The following is an 18673-nucleotide window of genomic DNA, read 5'->3' as shown; positions in this document are numbered from 1 at the left end:
GGTCTTAAGTTTTACATAGACTTACATAGGAAAAAACTTTAAAAATCTTCTTGCCTGAAACTGCAAGGCCTAGGCTTTTGGTAATTGATATGTTTCATTGCCTTGTGGTCCTCTGCCAAAATTGTTCCAATTATGTCCCTGGGGTGAAAAGTGGCCCTGCCCTGGGGTCCCAAATTAAACTTAGACTTATATAGGGAAAAAAATAAAATCTTCTTTTCTGAAAGTTTAAGGCCTAGGCCTTTGATATTTGGTATGTAGCATTGCCTAGTGGATCTCTAGCAAGATTGTTCAAATTATGCTCCTGGGGTGAAAAGAGGCCCAGCCCTGGGGGTCACTTGTTATATGAGTTATATAGGAATAAATACTTCAAAAATGATCAGATCATATTTCCTAGACTGTTTAATTATAATTACCTGATGACCCTAAGCGATTAGGAGTCACTTGACTGTGACCTTGACCTACTGACCTACTTTCTTGTTTTTTAAGATACAGCCTTGAAATTTGGATGACATGTACAGTTTTGCACACCAGTCTTAAAACTGCTTTCAGTGACAATGAATTTGACCTACTGACCTACTTTCTAATATTTTTGCATCAATTTGCCATTTGAAACATGTGGCTGATATTACTCAGGTGAGCGATTCAGGGTCATCATGACCCTCTTGTTTTTTATCTAGTCAGTAATTTTACTTTGCGTGTGTGGGTATTCAAGTAACTTCATTCACCACAACAAATTGATTTGTTGCATGCAAGACTCAGACCTCTATGAAGATTTTTTATGTTGTTTTTTTGTCTGCTCTGTAACTTTTTTCTGCATTGGGGTACATTCAAATAAGTTGACATAAATATTCACCAATACAAGACATTATGTCAGGTATAAATTCAAGGTCAAAACACCCAAGTTAACTTTCTTTTTCTGTTTGTACATGAAATTACTTCCCTTTTATATGATAAAATACAATACATATGTATTTATATCAGTTTTCCCACTAATTTAAAGATTAAATTATGTTTTAAGTAAGATTATTCGTATTGGTAGATATAAAATCTATTAACATTTGTGAACTGTTTAATACCATATAAATGTCATGTATTTCATTTGTTTATTAATTACCTCCATTTAATATGAAAAAATATTTCATTATATTTTTATTTATTTTCCTTACCAGTTTCAAAATAAAAACAAAGTTAATACAGATATTAGCATTTGAAAGCACTCACCAGTTGTAGATTTCCAGACGTTTTCAACTACACAGCGTCTGTGTATAAGATTCTTTCGCTGGTTATAGGTACAGATGGGAATATCCGGCCTCGAGGGTAACTGTTTAGGCAGTAACGAGGCTCCCTGCCGAGTTACCACCTAAACAGTTACCCGAGAGCTGGATATTTCCATCTGCACCTATAACCAGTGACAGAATCTTTTTCTTGCATACCAATTTCAAGAAATAATAATAAAAATAAAATCAATCGAACGGCTTTCTTTTTAGAACTATTTCTTATAGCAGTATATTTAGACAAAGCGTGGGAAGCCAACGTCCGTAAACAGGAACGACGTCATGACGTTTCAAAACAAATAACAATGTTTAGTTCCGGTTTTGTTTTATCAGTTGCAGCGTAATATTATGAATTTTTTATAAAATAAGGTGATTTGAATTGAGAAATATACTATCAGGAACCAATAGGAACTGTCAAGGTATTGAATTTTTATTCCGTTTTTTAAATAAAATTTATAAATCTTCTACGTATATATGTAGTTCGTAATACGTCATTTACAGCATGAGAGTCATCTTACACCCCGGGGTGTAAGATGGATTTTTCCAGCACCGGTAAAAATACTGGAAATCCCCATCTGATATGCAAGAATGAATTATCTGATACATAGTTTTGATTTACATACATTTTTAGCATGTTGCTCTATTACTTAGAAGAAGATATTGTGTTGGCATGCAAAATGTTTTGTGAAAAATGTCCCTAGGCTAGGGATCATTGTAACTCTGCTACGAAGTCCTGTTGTTTTCTACAAGTAATTGATAACTTCTTCACATGAATAAAACTATGTGATAGCATCAAGTATTTTGGCCAAATCATGCCCCCCATCCCGTTTGGGACTTAGAAATCCTGGTCATGTTTTGCATGCAAGTTACTGGATTGAAACTCTAGATATTTTACCATACTTATTCCTACTTCTGGGACAACAGTCTTAATAGTCAAGTATTGGTGGTCTTACAGACAGCTCCTGTTCTTATAATAATATTGTATAGAAATTAAATTAGTTTGCCAATACGGGAAAAGGGCACATATAAGTCACAAACTGGGCTTCATACATTGTTGCCAGTTGCTTTAATGTTTCAAGGATTTCACATTTAATAAAGGGTGAAATATGCATATGAGATAATTCTTGCAGTTAAACTCTTTCTTGGTTATATTGTTTAAGATTGTCTTACAGGAAAAAGAAAAGAAATGACCTCGGGAAAGACAAGATACAGCAGGTACAAGTTCTTAAGACATTCATTGAAACATCAGAGTTCAGCAGCTTCTTGGAACAGGTAATTTGATGCACAGTCTGTTAACAACATCATTAATTTTATCAGTATGACAACAAATATAAGGAATTGAATCTGTACAAACTGATAATATGTTCATACAGCAATATAACACAGTGTCCAAGGTACAAAGACATACAGCTGAATTTTAGCTCAGCTATTCAAAGAATAAGGTCTGCATTTGTATTGGTTAATTTTTTTAGCTCACCTGTCACGAAGTGACAAGGTGAGCTATTGTGACTGCTTGATGTCCGTCGTCCGATGTGCGTCAACAATTTGTAAAAATCTTCTTGAAAACTACTGGGTAGAATTTCACCAAACTTAACAGGAATGATCCTTGGGTGGCCCCCTTTCAAAATTGTTCAAAGAATTGAGTTCCATGCAGAACTCTAGTTCCCATGGCAACCATAAGGAAAAACTATAAAAATCTTCTCCTCAAAAACCAGAAGCCCTTGAGCTTAGATATTTGGTGTGAAGCATTGCCTAGTGGACCTCTACCAAGTTTGTTCAAATCATGACCCCGGGATCAAATTGACCTCGCCCCAGGGGTCGTTTGATTTTACATAGGAAAATCTTAAAAAATCTTCTTCTCAAAAACCAGAATCCCTAGAGCTTAGATTTTTGGTGTGAAGCATTGCCTAGTGGACCTCTACCAAGTTTGTTCAAATCATGACCCGGGGGTCAAAATTGACCAACGCCCCAGAGGTCACTTGATTTTACATAGGAAAATTTTCAAAAATTTTCTAAAAATAAACCAGAAGGCCTAGAGCTTAGATATTTGACATGTAGCATTGCCTAGTGGACCTCTACAAAATTTGTTCAAATCATGACCCCCGGGGTCAAAATTGACCCCGCCCCAGGGGTCACTTGAGTTTACATAGGAAAATCTCAAAAATATCTTCTCAAAAACCAGAAGCCTAGAGCTTAGATATTTGATATGGAGCATTGCCTAGTGGACCTCTACTAAAGTTGTCCAAATCATGACCTGGGGTCAAAATTGACCCCGCACCAGGGGTCACTTGATTTTACATAGGAAAATCTTCAAAAATTTTCTAAAAATAAACCAGAAAGCCTAGACCTTAGATATTTCACATGTAGCATTAACTAGTGGACCTCTACAACATTTGTTCAAATCATGACCCCGGGTTCAAAATTGACCCCTCCCCAAGGGTCACTTGATTTACTTAGAAAAATCTTCAAAAACTTTTTAAAAATAAACCAGAAGGCCTAGAGTTTAGATATTTCATTTGTAGCATTGCCTATTAGACCTCTATAAAATTTGTTCAAATCGTGGCCCCTGGGGTCAAAATTGACCCTGCCCCAGGGGTCACTTGATTTTACTAAGGAAAATCTTAAAAAAAATTCTTAAAATAAACCAGAAGGCCTAGATCTTAGATATTTAACATGTAGCATTGCCTAGTAGACTTCTACAAAATTTGTTCAAATCATGACTCCAGGGGTCAAATTGACCCCACCCCATGGGATTACTTGATTGTACGTAGAAAATCTTCAAAATTTATTAAAAATAAACCAGAAGGCCTAGAGCTTAGATATTTGACTTGTTGCATTGCCTAGTGGACCTCTACAAAATTTGTTCAAATCTTGACCCCCACAGGGTCAAATTGACCCAGCCGAGGGGTTACTTGATTGTACATAGAGAAACCTTCATAAATTTGCTTAAAATAAACCAGAAGGCCTAGATCTTAGATATTTGATATGGAATATTGCCTAGTAAACTTCTACAAACTTTGTTCAAATCATGACCCCCGGGGGAAAATTGGCCCCGCCCCATGGGTTACTTCATTGTACATCAGAAAATCTTCCAAAAAAATTCTAAAAATCATCACTTTGACATTTGAAACATGTAGCTTATATTACTCAGGTGAGCGATTCAGGGTCATCATGACCCTCTTGTTTATTATGCCCCCGAAGGGAGGCATATTAGTTTTCAACTGTCCGTCCGTTCGTTCGTTAGTCACAACGTTAACTTTTTGCATGAAGGCACTTTACTCGCGAACCACTGCACCCAGGACCTTCAAACTTCACATGCTGATAGTACTTATTGAGTATACCACCCCTACTGACTTTGACCAATTTTAGACAATGGTTTAAAACTAGGAGACATACCTTTGCAACCACTTTACATTTCGGCAAGGATGGTCACCTGTTTTTAGCTCACCTGTCACGAAGTGACAAGGTAAGCTATTGTGTCCGCTTGATGTCTGTCATCAGTTGTGCGTCGTCCGTCAACAATTTCTAAAAAAATCTTCTTCTTGAAAACTACTGGCCAGAATTACACCAAACTTCACAGGAATGATCCTTGGGTGGCCCCCTTTCAAAATTGTTCAAAGAATTGAATTCCATGCAGAACTCTGGTTGCCATGGCAACAGAAAGGAAAAACTTTAAAAATCTTCTTCTCAAAAACCAGAAGCCCTAGAGCTTAGATATTTGGTGTGAAGTATTGCCTAGTGGACCTCTACCAAATTTATTCAAATCATGACCCCGGGGTCAAAATTGACCCCGCCCCACGGGTCACTTGATTTTACATTGCAAAATTTTAAAAAATCTTCTTCTCAAAAACCAGAACCCCTAGAGCTTAGATATTTGACGTGTAGCATTGCCTAGTTGACCTCTACTAAAGTTGTTCAAATCATGACCTGGGGGTCAAAATTGACCCCTCCCCAGGGGTCACTTGATTCTACATAGGAAAATCTTCAAAAAAATTTAAAAAATAAACCAGATGGCCTAGAGTTTAGATACTTGACATGTAGCATTGCCTAATGGACCTCTACAAAATTTGTTCAATCATGACCCCCGGTGTCAAAATTGTCCCTGCCCCAGGGGTCACTTGATTTTACATAGGAAAATCTTCAAAATTTTTCTAAAAATAAACCAGAAGGCCTAGATCTTAGATATTTGACATGTAAGCATTGTCTAGTGGACCTCTACAAAATTTATTCAAATTATGACCCCCCGGGGTCAAGATTGACCCAGCCCAAGGGGTCACTTGATTTTACATAGGAAATAAAGGAAATGTTTATTTTTTGTATAGAAAAACTTCAATTTGAACATCTAACATAAAAAATAGAAATTGTAACGTATCTGTTTTATTCAATATTTATGATGTCTTATTGTACCCCCCGACAACAAAGTTGTAAGGGGGGGTATACTGGTTTCAGATTGTCTGTCTGTCTGTCCGTCTGTCCGTCTGTCTGTCCGTCTGTCCGTAGACGCAATCTTGTGCGCACCATCTCTCCTTATCCCCTTGACAGAATTTAATGAAACTTCACACAAGTGATCAGTACCAACAGTAGTTGTGCATGGGGCATGTTAGGTTCTTTTATAAAAAAAATTTGCAGAGTTATGGGACTTTGTTTTTTTGTTACTATACTATATACATAGACACAATCTTGTGCGCACCATCTCTCCTCATCCCCTTGACACAATTTAATGAAACTTCACACAAGTGATCAGTACCAACAGTAGTTGTGCATGGGGCATGTTAGGTTCTTTTAGAAAAAAAATTTGCAGAGTTATGGGACTTTGTTTTGTTTTTTACTATACTATATACATAGACACAATCTTGTGCACACCATATCTCCTCATCCCCTTGACACAATTTAATGAAACTTCACACAAGTGATCAGTACCAACAGTAGTTGTGCATGGGGCATGTTAGGTTCTTTTAGAAAAAAAATTTGCAGAGTTATGGGACTTTGTTTTTTTTGTTACTATACTATATACATAGACACAATCTTGTGCGCACCATCTCTCCTCATCCCCTTGACACAATTTAATGAAACTTCACACAAGTGATCAGTACCAACAGTAGTTGTGCATGGGACATGTTAGGTTCTTTTAGAAAAAAAAATTGCAGAGTTATGGGACTTTGTTTTTTGTTACTATACTATATACATAGACACAATCTTGTGCGCACCATCTCTCCTCATCCCCTTGACACAATTTAATGAAACTTCACACAAGTGATCAGTACCAACAGTAGTTGTGCATGGGGCATGTTAGGTTCTTTTAGAAAAAAAATTTGCAGAGTTATGGGACTTTGTTTTTTTGTTACTATTCTATATACATAGACACAAACTTGTGTGCACCATCTTCCTCATCCCCTTGACACAATTTAATGAAACTTCACAAAGTGATCAGTACCAACAGTAGTTGTGCATGGGGCATGTTAGGTTCTTTTAGAAAAACTTTTTGCATAGTTAAGGGACTTTGTATTTTGTTACTATACTATATACATAGACACAATCTTGTGCGCACCATCTCTCCTCATCTCCTTGACACAGTTTAATGAAACTTCACACAAGTGATCAGTAACAACAGTAGTTGTGCACGGGACATGTTAGGTTCTTTCAGTGACAAAAATTGCAGAGTTATGGGACTTTGTTTCTTGTAAACATACTATGTACATACAGTCTGCATATGCAGTCTTGTGCGTGCCTAATCTACCAAACCCTTGCACACAATTTAATGAAACTTCACACAAGTGATCAGTACCAACCCTAGTTGTGCATGGTGCATGTTACATTCTTTTAGATAAATATTCTGCATAGTTATGGGACTTTGTTTTTTGTTACTATACTGTATACATACAGTCTATATATATACAGTCCACATAATTATGCAATCTTGTGTGCGTCAAATTGCAATGTACTGTGTCAGTGCATGCGGGGGGTACATTCATCACCTTTAGTGATAGCTCTAGTTGACTCCAGATATCAATAATAAAACCGTAATCAACTATTTTCTAAAACTTTAAGTTAAGGTGATGATTATTCAAACAATTCAAACATTTTTACACTTTTATAGCACATTCGTATAACGTATCTGTTGTTTGTAACGTATCTGTTTTTAATATGTTTTCTCAAGTGAAAAATATGAAATCTGGACTAAAAGATGAATACTTTAACTCGGATACAAAGTTAAACACGTGTTCTACTACACTGTCCAGTAACATTTCTAGTTAAATGCAATATAAATGTATGCCAAATGAAACACTTCATAACGTATCTGTTAAAAACAACTTGAAACACGGTGGCAGTTGAACATCATCTTATTTTATTTTCTACAATATGTTTATTTCGTTAATAAATAAATGTTATTTTGATAATCATATCATTAAACATTCAAACTGTCTATAGTCGTTCAGGAACATGCATTAGACACCTGAGTATTTGAAGTGAATAGATGTTGTAACATATCTGTTGTCCAAATTGCCGACATAAAAGGTATGTGGTCAATATACACATGATTGACACATATTGAAAAAGGCGATATTTTGTTCAAGATGTATATCATTAACTAATCATTTGAGCATAACAGCTTAGTTATTGTCCCGATATTTAAATTTCAGTACCATGCAATTTAATTTAACCCTAACGACATAGACTTTTGATCTTATGTGCATTTGTTTAACGTCTGATTAACGTCTGATTTCGAAAATTAGTTATCTCAAGTGGACATTTCAGTGCGATTTAAGACAGTATAAAACATGCCTCCTTCATTTTGAAAGCAAAATAATGATAATACCAAAAAGTATAAAAAGTTGAACTGCGCCGACATGTTTAAATTGGAGTTGCTTCTCTATCTGTAGAATGGACGTTCAGATTTTATTGTTAAATGATCATTCTAGTGTAACCATTTATATTTCATTTTTGCAAGAAAGCTATTACTTCACTAATAGATATTAACTTAGAAATCCTTGTTGTTCTTAGGGGATATTAGATTATTAGAACGTCATATGTCTGCATTAAACAGCCAAAAAACACAAAATTGTATGGTGACAATATTTTATGATTCTGTTTTATTTCATACTCGTGCCAATTTTTTTCAGGTACATGTATATACTGTGGTTACAGATTTGCAGTATCAGCCAGCATCCCCAGACATTCTAAATATAGGACCAACACAATCAGACAAGTTGGCAAGATGATTTTACGTTCAAGAGTGGTGACATTCTGCCCAAGATTCTAGTCTGGAGATACCATCAGCTGATCTTAGAATCTTTTTTAAGATTTAAGTTTAAAAATGTGACATTGACTTAAGACTACATGTATACTGCTTTCAGTCAAAGGCTTTTCTCTGTTTTGTTTTTTTATCAACACATTAAGATCTGGAAAATAACTGTATTGGAGACAAGTTTGTATGACAAAATGAAATAAAGATTTTTATGTTAAAAATATTTTTTTTATATATATTAAATACTTATGAAGTGACTTTATCATGACTTTAAGATATGCAAGATTACAGTGGTTGCTTTTTTAAATGTTTTCAGGAAGTGCAAAAAACTTCCTTATTTGACAAGAAACAGCTTTTTCAACCGTAACATATGTTAAAACACATTAGATGGACTTTTACAAAGAAAATTGTTAATTATGTCAAGAGTTATATAGATCCTAGCTATATGACTTATTTTTACTTTCAACTGTATTGCATGACTTTTGTAAGTTTGAGCAGTTGAGTTATTAACCACAAAAATATTGTAAGTGACTTCCTAGTTTTTGGCAAGCTGATCTATTCCATCTGTATTCTTGAAGTTTACTGCTTAAGAGTAATAATTAAAACTGGAAATGATGCTTTTCTAACTTTTACTTTTGAAAATTTTGAGCAATTTTTTTCGTAAACTGAAGAATCTGGAAACTACATGATACATTATTTATTATTACATAATTCCTTTTATTATATACCTGTATAAATTCTGTCAAACTTACAGCTTGTATTTTACAATTAAATATGAACAGGCAGAAAAAAATCCTTATTGTCCTTTTTGTATTGCATGTTGCTGGACTACTTTCATTTAATATGCATGACCTGACACATTTCTATAGATAGCGCACATAGAAACTATACTCTGTTCTTTTTTAACATAGATAAACTGTTAAAACATTGAGGATTTTGTTCGATAACAAAAGGTGGAGGTATATAATAAAAGGGTCATTGTAACTGTAGCTAGATCTGGAATTTGTATTTGGCTCTCATGGATTCTTCCAAGTTTGATGGCACTTAGCGCTTGTGTGCACCTCGTGTTATTCGACTTGGCAAAATTCCCTCAAGCCGAATACTGCATCCAAGATCAAGCTACTGTTTTAATAACCCTATTGTATAAATTGCTGGTCCATAGTTTGTGCTGTTGGCCAGTCTATATATAGTTCAACACTAAAGTTTGCTTGGCTAAAGTCAAAATTAGTTGTATAATACCACTGCAGTATGAATGGTTTATAATCAAACATGTTTTTACTGATAAATAAGTCAAACATTTAAAAATGGAAGTGTGAAAATTAATTTCTTATGCTGTATAATAAAGCACTTATTGAATGACTTGCCAATCAATAGTCAAAACTTTTGGACCTCAGACAATAGTTTGGACTATTGACTAGCAAGTAATTCATTGGGTATGTACCATTGACCTTTGGTCCTCAGACAATAGTTTGGACTATTGACTAGCAAGTAATTCAATGGGTATGTACCATTGACCTTTGGTCCTCAGACAATAGTTTGGACTATTGACTAGCAAGTAATTCAATGAGTATGTACCATTGACCTTTGGACATCAGACAATAGTTTGGACTATTGTTAAGCAAGTTATTCATTGGGTATGTACCATTGACCTTTGGACCTCAGACAATAGTTTAGACTATTGACTAGCAAGTAATTCAATGGGTATGTACCATTGACCTTTGGACATCAGACAATAGTTTGGACTATTGTCTAGCAAGTAATTCAGTGGGTATGTACCATTGACCTTTGGTCCTCTGGCAATAGTTTGGACTATTGACTAACAAGTAATTCAGTGAGTATGTACCATTGACCTTTAGTCCTCTGGCAATAGTTTGGACTATTGACTAGCAAGTAATTCAGTGGGTATGTACCATTGACCTTTGGACCTCAGACAGTAGTTTGGACTATTGACTAGCAAGTAATTCAGTGGGTATGTACCATTGACCTTTGGACATCAGACAACAGTTTTGTGACTATTGACTAGCAAGTAATTCAGTGGGTATGTACCATTGACCTTTGGACCTCAGACAATAGTTTGGACTATTGACTAGCAAGTAATTCACTGGGTATGTACCATTGACCTTTGGACCTCAGACAAAAGTTTGGACTATTGACTAGCAAGTAATTCACTGGGTATGTACCATTGACCTTTGGACCTCAGACAATAGTTTGGACTATTGACTAGCAAGTAATTCAATGAGTATGTACCATTGACCTTTAGACCTCAGACAATAGTTTGGACTATGGACTAGTAAGTAATTCACTGGGTATGTACCATTGACCTTTGGATCTCAGACAATAGTTTGGACTATTGTCTAGCAAGTAATTCAGTGGGTATGTACCATTGACCTTTGGTCCTCTGGCAATAGTTTGGACTATCGACTAGCAAGTAATTCAATGGGAATGTACCATTGACCTTCGGTCCTCTGAAAATAGTTTGGACTATCGACTAGCAAGTAATTCAATGGGAATGTACCATTGACCTTCGGTCCTCTGAAAATAGTTTGGACTATCGACTAGCAAGTAATTCAGTGGGTCTGTACCATTGACCTTTGGTCCTCTGGCAATAGTTTGGACTACTGACTAGCAAGTAATTCAGTGGGTATGTATCATTGACCTTTGGTCCTCTGAAAATAGTTTGGACTATTGACTAGCAAGTAATTCAGTGGGTATGTACCATTGACCTTTGGACCTCAGACAATAGTTTGGACTATTGACTAGCAAGTAATTCAGTGGGTATGTACCATTGACCTTTGGACCTCAGACAATAGTTTGGACTATTGACTAGAAAGTAATTCACTGGGTATGTACCATTGACCTTTGGACCTCAGACAATAGTTTGGACTATTGACTAGCAAGTAATTCAGTGGGTATGTACCATTGACCTTTAGACCTCAGACAATAGTTTGGACTATGGACTAGTAAGTAATTCACTGGGTATGTACCATTGACCTTTAGACCTCAGACAATAGTTTGGACTATCGACTAGCAAGTAATTCAATGGGAATGTACCATTGACCTTTGGTCCTCTGAAAAAAGTTTGGACTATTGACTAGCAAGTAATTCAGTGGGTCTGTACCATTGACCTTTGGTCCTCTGGCAATAGTTTGGACTATTGACTAGCAAGTAATTCAATGGGTATGTACCATTGACCTTTGGTCCTCTGGCAATAGTTTGGACTATTGACTAGCAAGTAATTCAGTGAGTATGTACCATTGACCTTTAGTCCTCTGGCAATAGTTTGGACTATTGACTAGCAAGTAATTCAGTGGGTATGTACCATTGACCTTTGGACCTCAGACAATAGTTTGGACTATTGACTAGCAAGTAATTCAGTGGGTATGTACCATTGACCTTTGGACATCAGACAATAGTTTTGTGACTATTGACTAGCAAGTAATTCAGTGGGTATGTACCATTGACCTTTGGACCTCAGACAATAGTTTGGACTATTGACTAGCAAGTAATTCACTGGGTATGTACCATTGACCTTTGGACCTCAGACAATAGTTTGGACTATTGACTAGCAAGTAATTCACTGGGTATGTACCATTGACCTTTAGACCTCAGACAATAGTTTGGACTATGGACTAGTAAGTAATTCACTGGGTATGTACCATTGACCTTTGGACCTAAGACAATAGTTTGGACTATTGTCTAGCAAGTAATTCAGTGGGTATGTACCATTGACCTTTGGTCCTCTGGCAATAGTTTGGACTATCGACTAGCAAGTAATTCAATGGGAATGTACCATTGACCTTTGGTCCTCTGAAAATAGTTTGGACTATCGACTAGCAAGTAATTCAATGGGAATGTACCATTGACCTTTGGTCCTCTGAAAATAGTTTGGACTATTGACTAGCAAGTAATTCAGTGGGTCTGTACCATTGACCTTTGGTCCTCTGGCAATAGTTTGGACTATTGACTAGCAAGTAATTCAGTGGGTCTGTACCATTGACCTTTGGTCCTCTGGCAATAGTTTGAACTATTGACTAGCAAGTAATTCAATGGGTATGTATCATTGACCTTTGGTCCTCTGAAAATAGTTTGGACTATTGACTAGCAAGTAATTCAATGGGTATGTACCATTGACCTTTGGACCTCAGACAATAGTTTGGACTATTGACTAGCAAGTAATTCACTGGGTATGTACCATTGACCTTTGGACCTCAGACAATAGTTTGAACTATTGACTAGCAAGTAATTCACTGGGTATGTACCATTGACCTTTGGACCTCACACAATAGTTTGGACTATTGACTAGCAAGTAATTCAGTGGGTATGTACCATTGACCTTTAGACCTCAGACAATAGTTTGGACTATGGACTAGTAAGTAATTCACTGGGTATGTACCATTGACCTTTGGACCTCAGACAATAGTTTGGACTATTGTCTAGCAAGTAATTCAGTGGGTATGTACCATTGACCTTTGGTCCTCTGGCAATAGTTTGGACTATCGACTAGCAAGTAATTCAATGGGAATGTACCATTGACCTTTGGTCCTCTGAAAAAAGTTTGGACTATTGACTAGCAAGTAATTCAGTGGGTCTGTACCATTGACCTTTGGTCCTCTGGCAATAGTTTGGACTATTGACTAGCAAGTAATTCAATGGGTATGTACCATTGAACTTTGGCCCTCTGACAATAGTTTGGACTATTGACTAGCAAGTCTTTCAATGGGTATGTACCATTGACCTTTGGCCCTCTGACAATAGTCTGGACTATTGACTAGCAAGTCATTCAATGGGTATATATTATTGACTTTTGGTCCTCTGGCAAAACTGTACATGTATCAACTTAAGTGGCCAATGGTTAAAATTATACAGCCAAATAAATCACTATAGAGCCTCATCAGATAACTATTGATGGAGACAAAGGCATTGGTAATAGGATACTGATGGTGGTCAATAGTCATTTTCCAAGGTTGAATAATTTAAACCCAATGACCAATTTAAAGGTAATTAGTTGTTTTATTATATTGAACAAGAGTAGAAAGAATTACAAAGGAAGAACATTTAATGTTGTTCAGTGCCAACTTGATATTTTGCATGTTGCAGTTACGTTATTTCCATTATTGTTTGGGGTTTCCAGGCAGTATGTTGGTAAAATTAAAGGTAGAATTATTATAATAAGGTCGTTGGTTGCATTTGCTTAGATTGCCAGAGCACAAAAAGTTCCCAATGAGCCATTATGTTCAACCTGTGTCTGTAGTCTGTCATCATTGTCTGTCATCAACAATTTAACTAGAGGTCACAATTTTGTCCAGATCTTAATGAAAATGGATAAGAATGCTAACCGTCAATAAAATCTGGACAAGGGGCATTGAGTATGAAACACTAGGTCATGAAGTCAACTAATTTGAAAACTTTGCTAACACTCTAGAGGCCACATTTCCTACACCCTACTCATAAAACTTTGTCAGAATATTTGCATGGTCATGCCACATTCTTTACTTGATTTTCATAAAGCTTTGTCAGAATGTTTGCATGGTCATGCCACATTCTTTACTTGATTTTCATAAAGCTTTGTCAGAATGTTTGCATGGTCATGCCACATTCTTTACTTGATTTTCATAAAGCTTTGTCATAATGTTTGCATGGTCATGCCACATTCTTTACTTGATTTTCATAAAGCTTTGTCATAATGTTTGCATGGTCATGCCACATTCTTTACTTGATTTTCATAAAGCTTTGTCAGAATATCAATATGAAGTTTAGATCAGGTTCAAAACTTGGTTTCCAGATGTCAGAAACTAAGTTAATAAGTTAAATCATAGAAAAACCTCATTGACACTCTAGAGGCTGCATTTTCTGCTTGATCATCATAAATCGTAAAAGAGAGGTTGAAAACTAGGTCATTAGGTAAAATTAGAGAAAAAGTTTTTTACACTAAGTCTTGGGAGGTCTCATTTTCTATTTGATCTTCCTGAAACTTTCTCAGAACATTTGTCACTAGGAAATCTAAGTCGTGTTTGAAACTGAATAATCTAGGTCAAAACTAGCTCACTAGTTTTTCTTGATTTATCACGGGGCTAGTTTTCCCTGGATGGCTATATAGGAAACTTTGAAAATCTTCTACTCTGAAACAGCTGGCCTGATTTTGCAATAATTTTACAGCAATATTCCTTGGGTGACCCTCTACCCAGTTCTCTCGTTATGGTGAATTTTCTAAAATCATGACTGGCAGGGCCTAGCTAATTTTCTTTCTTTGGCATATTTTCTAAAATCTTCTCAGAAATTGCTGGCCAAATTTTGAAGTAATTTCACAGAAATGTTTCTTGGGTGACTCTTTACCAAAATTGTTCAGTTTAGCTGTGAGACTCAAGTGGGAAATCTAGGGCCATCAGTGTCCAATGTGTTAATTGAAAAAAACCATTTTTATCTAAATTCATAAATGTTTACATATGCTCAATCTATATTTCATTCCTACATTTGACTAGTTGGAAAAAACAACGGAAGTATGGACTATTGACTTGTTTCCCAGATAAATCTTGGGGTGAAAACAAAACACTGACCAGACCACAGACTACTGACCAGTCAGTTAACAGACCAGGGGGTACAATCTACAGACCACTGGTTTGCAGACCAGGTTAGATAACAAGTATGGTAGACTAATAAAAGAACTTCTTCTAATGGAGATGAAAACATCTGTTTAGATAACCTTGTTAAAACATTTTTTTGACTAGTACCATAGATTGTTCTGTTGTATGTTAAATTTTTATTGGTTAATTTGATTGCTATTATGCAATTCAAGGTGGATTTTAGTCAGTAATATAGATTTTGAAGAGGATAATTAACAAAAAAAAAACTAAGTACTAAATGAATGGCGCTTGAAAAAAGAAAATGGACATCAAAACCTGAAGGGCTTGATAAGATTTCATGTATGTTAAAACTACTCCGTGAATATCTACATTTACATGGACTTCGACACTTTGGGTTGAAAATAACAAAACAAATAAAACCCAGTTTAATATTTGTTAAACTGCACAGCATGGGAGAATATTCCACATACACTTTCCGAAACACTTTTGTATTACAACATTACAAAAAAAAATTCAGTTTTGTTACTGTTTTTGTGAGCTGCCTTGAATGACATATATTTTGCCAAGAGAAAAATTAGGCTTTTTGAAAAGCCACTAAAATGAATATATATATCAAACCTTGAATTTGAAAAAGAAGGTCAGTAATGAATGAAAACCATTTTACTACATTCTGTCTGCATAAACCAAATACCCACATGCTGATTCTTAATACACTATGACTGTAATCCGATTAATCAGCATGTTGATATATGGTCTATGCAGAAAATTGCTATCATACTGCTTGTCATTAACCTAATTAATTGTAATTATGGCTTATTAGCATAATTATGGCTGTGAACTAAGCAACTTTTATGATTTGATACTTAAATGTAAAATAAATAAATAAATGAAAGGGGTCAATCTTTGTAAATATTTTTGACAAGCAACATGGCTGGTTATGTAGAAAATGTTTGAATGATAATATCTATTTTGCCCCATTTTTGACTAGAAGTTTGGTTGTTGAAGTTTTGCAAGCAAATTGTCAGCTTTGCTGTTTCAAAATTTTTAATCTGTATCAAATTGTTACAAGAGCTGTTTAAAGGTCCAATACTAAGGAAAGTGAACATTTTAATTTCTTTTAAAAAGCACAGAAACTATTTCATTTTATTGGAAAATGAAAGTTGGTATGTAGAAATTCGAAATAAATCGCAGTATATGTACAATTATTTTTCTATGAAGTATGAAGAAAGTTAAAAAGACCTGGGGGGTCATTCTGTCGATTCATTGAAATTTCAACATAATACACATACATTTCTTTGAGTTCCAAAGACCTTCTGTAAATTTTGACCTGCCAATTTTCATTATTTAGTGTCTTGCAGAAGTCTATGCACTGGCTATGAAAAAAATTGCCAACTCACTTTCCCTTAGTAATGGACCTTTAATTATTAAGACATCTAACCACTACTATTCAAATTCTTGTCCTAGATGCAGGAATACTACCCTAATTGTTAAAATATCTATGAAGTTTCAATCCTATAGCTGCACTAGTTTTAACTTGCATGCAAAACTATAATTAACCTACATTTTATAAGTCCAATATGGGGCATAATTTGTCCGAAATAAATGTCAAAGTCATGGAATTTGATCGCGAACGACAAGAAGAAGAATGGAATTTGATGTGTGATGACCTAGTTTTATAACCCCAAAGACACGTGAAGTTTCACTTCCAATTCAATATCTGCATTACTTTTTGAATGTACCACAGGCGGCATAATTTTACCAAAATACATATCAAGAGTTATGGGACTTGATCCTGTGAGGTTGGTTATTGACCTACAACAAGAACAAATAAGTTTCAATGCTATATGCCTTTAAATGATTATACATACTTGCATGCAAAACATGAACCAAGGTGTGATGTTCATCAGATGCCACCAAGGTGAGTACAATAGCTCGGACTATTCTTCAACTAGCTCAAGTTACACAAGTATTACCATGCAAAAGCCCTTATTTGACTAAGAAGCAACCAAATGGTCAATCATTGGCAGTCTTGCAGGAAGCTCTTGTTTAGAAACATTTTTTCTTCTTAAAATTCTACATTAAATGAGGAAAGAATAACAAATTCAAGGGCTGACAGTTACAATAGTTTCGCGCTCATCCAATGCTGAATAAAGTCGTTTTTACTGCATGGCTGTTTCAATTAATGTTTCCCAGACAGAAACGGTGATTTTTATGAGTGCCTAAGTAATCCTTATGGATTGCTTTTTACATTTAACTTGATTTTACCAATACTAACACTTGTCATGCTGGACACAATTACATGTAGTTAGATGCCTTTGCAACCAGTGCAGATCACAGTCAGACTGCACTAATGTGCCGGCTGACCATGATCTGCACTGTTTGACATCTGTGCAGTCTGACCATGATCTGCACTGTTTGCTATTCAGTCAGTATCTTTTTGGTAAGCACCCCCTGAAACAGTTAATGGCACTGTTCAAACTGAAGATGGACAAGTTCATTATAAAAATTTAGTATGATAAGGGCTAAGACATAAAAGCACTACAGGACTTATGTAACAGAAATAATACACAAGGAGGCACCTTAGGTCTTCCTCTACCATCAAAGCTTCAAGGTCGACATATGACCTATGACTGTGCAATGTAAAAAGCTAATAGAAAAGGAAATGTAATAATTAGACTTTTCCAATTTTCTGTAAGCTTTGGGTTGTAAATAACAGTGACGGGTATAACATCAACCAGACGAAATGATGACCATGATCAACCATAGTCATCATAGTTTTTGATGGTAAAACATGGTTAGGACCACCATCAGTCATGGTCGACTATGGTGAGATAAGATTAGCCATAGTTGACCATTTTCAGAACAGACGATTGGTAGTTCGACCATAGTCTACCATAGTCAACTTTTTTCAACCATGGTTGACCATGGACTACTATGGTGTCATGTTAGTGATTTTTACACTTTACTATTTAGTGAGAAATTTTCCATTAATTACAAGTCCAAAAATTTATTAGTAACTACATATTTTAAGATATCCAAAGACCATCTTTCACTAAAAAATTTTATTGATATATATTAACTCATTATGTATAAAATTCTGATAAAAAAAAATTAGTTAAAGTTGCAAATAGAGCTACATTCATTATGAAATGTCATACAGTAATAGTTGATTGTTAAAAATTTAGCAGTAGGCCTAGTACACTTCTATACTGTTAAGTACTGTTTTAATTAAATCTAAATGCACAGTACTGTTAATAGATATAAACTCCTAAAATTTACCTTCACAAAAACTATCTGAAGTTATTGTTTATGTTTTTAGATATGAAATTTGAATCTAATATACCTTTAATGAAGGGTTTAATAAGTTGAGAAAATTGTCAGCACAATCGAGCACTTTTTATCTGAAGCAAACAACTTTTGGGAAATATTATGGTAAACTAGATATTTAACAAATACTTGTAACATTACAGATAGCACAGTCAATGCTCAACTATTCGAAACATTGTCCCAGAAGCAGGAAAATGTTACTTTAAATGTTAAAGTATCTATAGAGTTTCAATTCAGTATCTGTA

General features: G+C 35.3%; 1 long non-coding RNA gene across 7 annotated transcripts in view; it reads left to right on the top strand.

Annotated features, from left to right (window-relative positions):
• LOC123534721 (uncharacterized) overlaps positions 1–18367 on the top strand; it is an 82149-nt gene extending 63782 nt beyond the window's left edge. For all 7 annotated transcript variants that reach the window (XR_008367297.1, XR_008367296.1, XR_008367292.1 and 4 more), the window contains 2 exons: positions 2447–2546; positions 8396–18367. This is a non-coding gene — a long non-coding RNA (uncharacterized LOC123534721). The remainder of the gene's footprint in view (positions 1–2446; positions 2547–8395) is intronic.
• The last annotated feature ends 306 nt before the right edge of the window (positions 18368–18673 follow it).

The sequence above is a fragment of the Mercenaria mercenaria genome, chromosome 15 (assembly GCF_021730395.1).
Source record: "Mercenaria mercenaria strain notata chromosome 15, MADL_Memer_1, whole genome shotgun sequence".
In the NCBI taxonomy this organism is placed as follows: domain Eukaryota; kingdom Metazoa; phylum Mollusca; class Bivalvia; order Venerida; family Veneridae; genus Mercenaria; species Mercenaria mercenaria.
This window is presented reverse-complemented; position numbering and strand designations above follow the sequence as displayed.